At 34.6% G+C, this 7,468-nt stretch overlaps 1 long non-coding RNA gene across 1 annotated transcript; it reads right to left on the bottom strand.

Moving 5' to 3' along the window:
* Positions 1–1,326: 1,326 nt before the first annotated feature.
* On the bottom strand, positions 1,327–2,861 carry LOC147350280 (uncharacterized). Its single transcript, XR_015148692.1, has 2 exons — positions 2,727–2,861; positions 1,327–1,726 (listed from the first exon to the last, which is right to left on the bottom strand). It is a non-coding gene; the product is annotated as an uncharacterized LOC147350280 (long non-coding RNA).
* Positions 2,862–7,468: the final 4,607 nt, after the last annotated feature.

Here is a 7,468-nt window from a genome sequence, read left to right as displayed (position 1 = left end):
AGTTATTATTGGCATATGCAATTTTTTGTTATTTTACAGGACTTAAATGCACCACTTCTCAAGATGACACTTGGCAGAATTATAAACTTCAATCTGAAACTGAAATTTGAGAACTTTTCCAACACCATCCCCCATATGCCTATGTCCTCACCTAGTCATTCTTTTAAACATGACTCAAACATCCCCTAGAGAAGGAAATGGCAACCTACTCCAGTATTCTTGGCTGGAGAATCCCATGAACAGAGGAGCCTGGCAGGCTACAGTCCATGGGGTCGCAAGAGTCAGAAACGACTTAGTGACTAAACCATCAAATATCCCCAAGAAGCCTTCTTTGACAGTTGTCTATACATGCCCACTCCTCATCATTCTCCTAAATTAGACTTTCCTTCTTGTATGTTCCCATGGCACTCTTCACTTACCTTGCTGACACCCTCTGCCTGGTGACCTCCACTTGTCTTTCAAACTTCAGCTCCAGACTCTATAAAAACATTCCATCCCTTCTCCCCTACTTATCTTTACTGGATTAGACACTTCTCTTACATAAACCAAAAACACTCAATGATTAGTGTAACGTTTATCAAGAGCATTGCTATTGATGTTGTTGACCTAATAACTGTTGTGCAGGGCTGTTCTCTTCATCATAGGATATTTAGTAGTATCTTTATTTTAGTACCAGATGCCAGCAGCATACACATGCCAAATGTGACAATCAAAGATGTCTGCAGATATTGCCAACTGTCCTCTGGGAAGCAAAATATTCCCTATTTGAGAACCACTGATTAAGTGCTACTAATCATACTGATCGTAGTTAGTCTGTTTATCTCTTTATTAGTCTACTATCCTAGACTATTGCTAACTCAAAGGGAGAAACAATATATTTTCTTTCTGAAGCCTAGTTTCTAGCATAGAACCTGGAGCCTAATAAATACTTATAAATATTTGCTGAATAAAATAAGTGAAATTCTATTGGTTTGGAAATTATTTTGTTCATAGATCTATTTAGCACATTTCTTCTTCCTCTCTTTTCTGAATTGGGATCTCCTTGAGGACAAAGAACCTTACTTATTCACTTTTGTGTTCACTTATGCACTAAAATCATTGTAATGCACTAAAATGCATTGATCATTGTTTTATGATCGCATCAATCAATAAAAGAATTTCTCATGTAGAATAAAAATGTACTAAAACTGACAGATTATAATCCAAGCTTTCAAGAGTCACAGGGAGAAAGAAGAGGTGCATTTAAAAAATACATATATGTAAATGAAGTAAATGCGAGTATAATACTCTGTATATAACTACAGACAGCTATCTGCAAACTCCTCATAATTTATTTTAATCAATTTATTTCTTCTTTAATAAACTAAATATGACACAACAGGGTTGAAAATGATGGAACTTCAAATATAAAGTGCTAGAAGAATAGAGGAAGACATGTTCTACCTATTTTAAGACCCACATTAAAGTGCACATAATCAGGAGGGAAGACACTAGGTGACTTATGATCTATAAAGTGAAAGTGGAAGAAAGTTAAAGTTGCTCAGTCCTGTCCGACTCTTTGCAGCCCCTGCCAGACTCCTCCGTTCATGGAATTCTCCAGGCCAGAATACTGGAGTGGGTAGCCATTCCTTTCTCCAGGGGATTTTCCCAGTCCAGGGATCAAACCCAGGTCTCCCACATTGCAGGCAGATTCTTTACCGTCTGAGCCACTAAGGAAGCTACGAGCCTATGGAGTGGTGTTTTTAATAATTATCAAGGTAGTTGTTATTTCCAGGAAGATTATCTAGCATATAAGATGCTAGTCATGCATAGAATTAGAATTATTATTAGGCAGAAAATATTTAGCTGTCTTTTATATCTCAATTTTTACCAGGAATTATGCTCCATTAAAATTAATCAGTTAAAAAAAAAACTAATCTATTACAGGACTGACTTTTTACTATCTAATTTATTACCTAATATTTAAGAAATTATTATCATGTGTAGTTACGGATGGCAACCAAACTTACTGTGGTGATTATTTCATAATGTATAAAAATAATGAATCATTATTTTGTATACCTGAAACTAATATATCATTGTGTGTTAAGTATAACTTGATTAAAAATTATTACAAAAGCAGCACATGAACATTGTAGAAAAGTATAATTAAATCAATCCTTCACCACCAGAGACCATCACTACTACTTATCTTAATGTCTATATTTCCAGACACACACACACAATATACACACCTTTGTAGTGTCACATCAATATAAAATCGTATTGTACATACTCTTTGTCAAACTACTTTTTAAGTAAATAATCTTTACTTTCTATTTCAGTACCTTTTGTCTCTTCTAATACGCTATATTCAAAATTCCCCATTTGATTAAAAATATGCTAATTGAATCCATTTCTCAATATTTTAAATAAGGAAAATTATAATGTTTTTGTATTGATCTAAAACCTCAACTAATTTCCTAAAACATAAGTCAGAGTAAAATGTCTATATATATGTATATATGTAGCAAGCTGTCATGTTAAGATACAAAATGAATAAAGTTTTCATTAAATGACTAATGTGGTTACTTCAAACAGTTTCATTGTATGCATCAACATGCTGTATTAGTCTGGCTTCTCCAGAGAAGGAGAGCCAATTGCAGATATAGATACAGCTATATAGATTTATGATATCCAATTGATGTAATATACCATATATAATTTATTATAAGGGATTGGCTCACGTGATTATGGAGAATGAGAAGTTCCAAGATCTGCAGTTGAACCCAGAAATCTGGTGAAGACACAGGAAACCCAATGGTGTAGTTCCTATCCAAGTCCAAGTCTAAAAGCAGGAGATCAATATTCTAGCTAGAAGATAGGCAGAGAGAGAAAATTCTCCTTTATTCAGCCTTTTGTTCTATTCAAGCCTTCAATGAAATGGATGAGGCTCACTTACATTAGAAACGGGCCTCTATTTAACTTACTCTTTCTATTCAAATCTTAATCTCATCCAGAAACTCTTTCAAAGATACATCCAGAATCATGTTTAACCAAATATCTGAGCAACCCTTTCAGTCAAGTTGACACATAAAATTAACCATCACACATGCCCTTTGGTGATTCTAGCTGCACCTTTCAAAACATTAATACTTAACAATTCTATCTGGATATAACCCAGATTTCCCCTCCCACATGTATACTGTTTTGTTTAAAATGTAGTATTGAGTTTGTGAGACATAAATACAATTTTTTAAGTATAAATCAGCTGACAAGTATATTGCAAAGACATCTATATTCTGAAGTTTGGATATCAAAGTCCAAGAGGTATTTCACCAGGGAAATGTTAAAGTATGCTAATACCACCCTAAAAATATGTAAATATATACACTAGCATACATTTGTAAGAATATTTATGGCAACAAAAAACCTGTAAACACCTTAAACTCTACTTACAATAGTATGAATGAGTTCTGAAATATGTATACAATGGAACAATAAGTTACTAAGAAAATTATACAGCCAAATGGTATAGTATGGATGATCTTGCAAACACAATATTGAACAAAAGAAGAAAGATAAAAATAAGTTCAAAAGTATGAGTCTTATTATTCATATTAAGTTCAAAGCAGGCTAAACCACACCAATGTTTATAGATGCACATATAGGTTTAAAAGCATAAAAGAAAACAAAGGTATGATTATCACAAAGCCAGAAGAGTGTACACTTCCAGGGTGCGGGACAGAATTATAATCAGGGAGAAGCCATGAACAAAGTGGGTGTTCTTGGATGCTGCCAAAGTTCTATTTTTTGACTTGGGTTATACCAGTATTTCTTTTTTAAGTATTCATTTGACAGTACATGTATATTTTATGAACTTTTCTGTAAGTATATATATTTCATAATAAGAAAAGAGTAAGGGATGAATGGGAAAAGTTAGGCATTATACAGGATATACAATTGCAGGATACTGCTGGCAGGCACCAACCTTTGCTTTCTGTATCTGACCATGTGTCGATACACGTGTAACTGAACTGCAGAAGATAAAATAAGGACAACCAAAATAAGCCAAGACAAAAGCATTTGCAAAGGAACTTGCACTTAGAAAATGACAAAAACAACACTAAATGGAAAAAAAAAACTTCCATATAAATAAAAGGCTTAAAAACCAGTCTAGAGGATAAAAGAAAATGATGTCTCATGCAGACATAATCGACATTCATAAAATATAAGAATACTGCATTTAATAAATACTGCAATTGTCAAGACATGAGTATACCAATGAAATTCAAAATAAGTCATTTTCAATAATTAGAAGAAATTATATCTTACACAGAAAGCAGTAATAAGTAAATATACAATACAATAAATTATTATATGTGCTTAAACTATGGAAAAAGCAAGAGAATTCCAGAAAAACATCTATTTCTGCTTTATTGACTATGCCAAAACCTTTGACTGTGTGGATCACAATAAACTGTGAAAAATTCTGAAAGAGATGGGAATACCAGACCACCTGACCTGCCTTTTGAGAAACCTATATGCAGGTCAGGAAGCAACAGTTAGAACTGGACATGGAACAACAGAGTGATTCCAAATAGGAAAAGGAGTACGTCAAGGCTGTATATTGTCACCCTGCTTATTTAACTTATATGCAGAGTACATCATGAGAAACGCTGGGCTGGAAGAAGCACAAGCTGGAATCAAGATTGCCGGGAGAAATATCAATAACCTCAGATATACAGATGACACCACCCTTATGGCAGAAAGTGAAGAGGAACTAAAAAGCCTCTTGATGAAGGTGAAAGAGGAGAGTGAAAAAGTTGGCTTATATTCAGAAAACGAAGATCATGGTATCTGGTCCCATCACTTCATGGGAAATAGATGGGGAAACAGTGGAAACAGTGTCAGACTTTATTTTTTTGGGCTACAAAATCACTGCAGATGGTGACTGCAGCCATGAAATTAAAAGACGCTTACTCCTTGGAAGGAAAGTTATGACCAACCTAGATAGCATATTGAAAAGCAGAGACATTACTTTGCCAACAAAGGTCCATCTAGTCAAGGCTATGGTTTTTCCTGTGGTCACGTATGGATGTGAGAGTTGGACTGTGAAGAAAGCTGAGTGCCAAAGAATTGATGCTTTTAAACTGTGGTGTTGGAGAAGACTGTTGAGAGTCCCTTGGACTGGAAGGAGACCCAACCAGTCCATTCTGAAGGAGATCAGCCCTGGGATTTCTTTGGAAGGAATGATGCTAAAGCTGAAACTCCAGTACTTTGGCCACCTCATGCGAAGAGTTGACTCATTGGAAAAGACCCTGATTGCTGGGAGGGATTGGGGGCAAGATAAGGGGACGACAAAGGATGAGATGGCTGGATGGCATCACTGACTCGATGGACGTGAGTCTGAGTGAACTCCGGGAGCTGGTGATGGACAGGGAGGCCTGGCGTGCTGCGATTCATGGGGTCGCAAAGAGTCGGACACGACTGAGAGACTGAACTGAACTGAAACTATGGTATTGACAGAAAAAAACACCCGTAAGTAAATACCTAGCCAAAATATTAAGCCTCTAAAGAAAGTGTAGTCATTTTATGACTCTTTAAAATTCAGTTAAAATAATGTTTCTCGATATTTAAAATAAATGTTAAAATAATGTTTCTTGATGCTTTGACCAGGCTCTGGTACATAATGCAAAAGTTCAGAAGCGTTCTCCTGTGACATTTGATTTCCCATTGAGTGCTGCCCTCTGCCGGGAGAGTTGTGTCACGTCTGGTCCCACTTTTCTGTGCTTCTCAATTTTTTTAAGTTTCCGACTTTCGTTTTTGTGAATGAAATGTATTTATCTTCCTCCGAAAATGCTTCATATGAAATTAAAGCAGTTGTAAATAAGGTAAAGATGGCTATGACATATTTTCAATTAAACTAAGAAAAAAAATCTATTTTTGCATTTACAAAGAAAATCATAAAATGGAAAAATATGTATTATCGATTGCATTGCATTATTAAGAAGAACTAAAATCAAATATTTTAAAGAATTTTAAAAGCAGGTATTTGAAGCAGGTATATGAGCACTTAAAATCATCTTAAATTTTTTCTATTTTATAGTGGAGTATATTTAACAATGTTGTGTTAGTATCAGATGTACGGCAAAGTGATTCAGTTATACACATACATATATCTATTCTTTCCAAATTCTTTTTCCATTTAGGTTATTACAGAATCCTGAGCAGAGTTCCCTGCACCATACAGGAGGATCTTGTTGGCTATCTAATTTAAATATAGCCGTGTATACATGTCAATCCCAAACACCCAATCTATCCCTCCCCCTTCATTCTTCCTCCCTGGCAACCATAAATTCATTTTCTAAGTCTATGAGTCTGTTTCTGTTTTGTAAATAAGCTCATTTGTATAATTTTTTTTTGGTTCTGCATAAGTGATATCATATGATATTTGTCTTTGTTTGACTTACTTCACTTAGTTAAGTATGATAATCTCCAGGTCCATTCCTGTTACTGCTAATGGCATTATTTCAATATTTTTAATAACTAACAGTCTATTGTGTATTAGTACCAAATCTTATTTATCCATTCGTCTGTTGATGGACATTTAGATTGCCTTCATATCTTGGCTATTGTAAACAGTGCTGCAGTGAACACTGGGGAGCAAGTATCCTCTCAAAACGTGTTTTTCTCCAAATACATGCCCTGGAATGGGATTGCTGGATCATCTGATGGCTCTTTTTAGTTTCTTAAGGAAACTCCATACTGTTCTCCCCAGTGGCTGCACCAGTTTACACTCCGACCAATAGTGTAGAAGGATTCCCTTTTTTCCACACCCTTTCCAGGATTTCTTGATTGTAGACTTTGATGATGATCATTCTGATAGTGTGAGGTGATAGCTCATGAGCAATGAAAATGGATTTTAAAATTGCATCTTCCTAACTATTTGGTTTAAATTGCTATCACATAATTAAACATAAGAAAGAGTTTTCTTATTTTAATGATGCTGTCATCACTCAAAACCAGTTTTGAACTGTTTATATAAAATTTTCTTCAAAAGATGTTTAAAAGAAATATAAGGAAATCAGCCTAATTATTTTACATTTTTGCTAATAATACTGCTAAATTTCATCAGCAGCATTACTTAGAAACTTAATTTTGATTGCTATTCTTATTTTAGAGCAGATATGATTTTTGGAACTAAAGATTTTCCACCACCCAGGGTATTTGAAAGAATATGATGAATGATTCTAACAAATCAATTCCAAAACATATATATGTTGAAAGGTTAAACAATCATTTATATGTAAACTGTCAGATGTCAGTTTCTGCCTAGAATATAGAAAGTTGCAAGAAAAATGTCCTTTCTACCCTAACAATAGTACAAGCCAGATAACCCATGAAATCATGGTTTATTATAAATCTGTCAAGAGAGCTAATGATGGAGAAAAATATCTCATGAATTAAAATCCAGAAAGTCACAAAC

The sequence above is a fragment of the Bos grunniens genome, chromosome 20, assembly GCF_055505025.1.
Source record: "Bos grunniens cultivar Pamir isolate PY7600 chromosome 20, Bosgru_T2T1.0, whole genome shotgun sequence".
In the NCBI taxonomy this organism is placed as follows: Eukaryota; Metazoa; Chordata; class Mammalia; order Artiodactyla; family Bovidae; genus Bos; species Bos grunniens.
The sequence above is the reverse complement of the archived record's forward strand: the minus strand, read 5'-3'. Positions and strand labels throughout refer to the sequence as shown.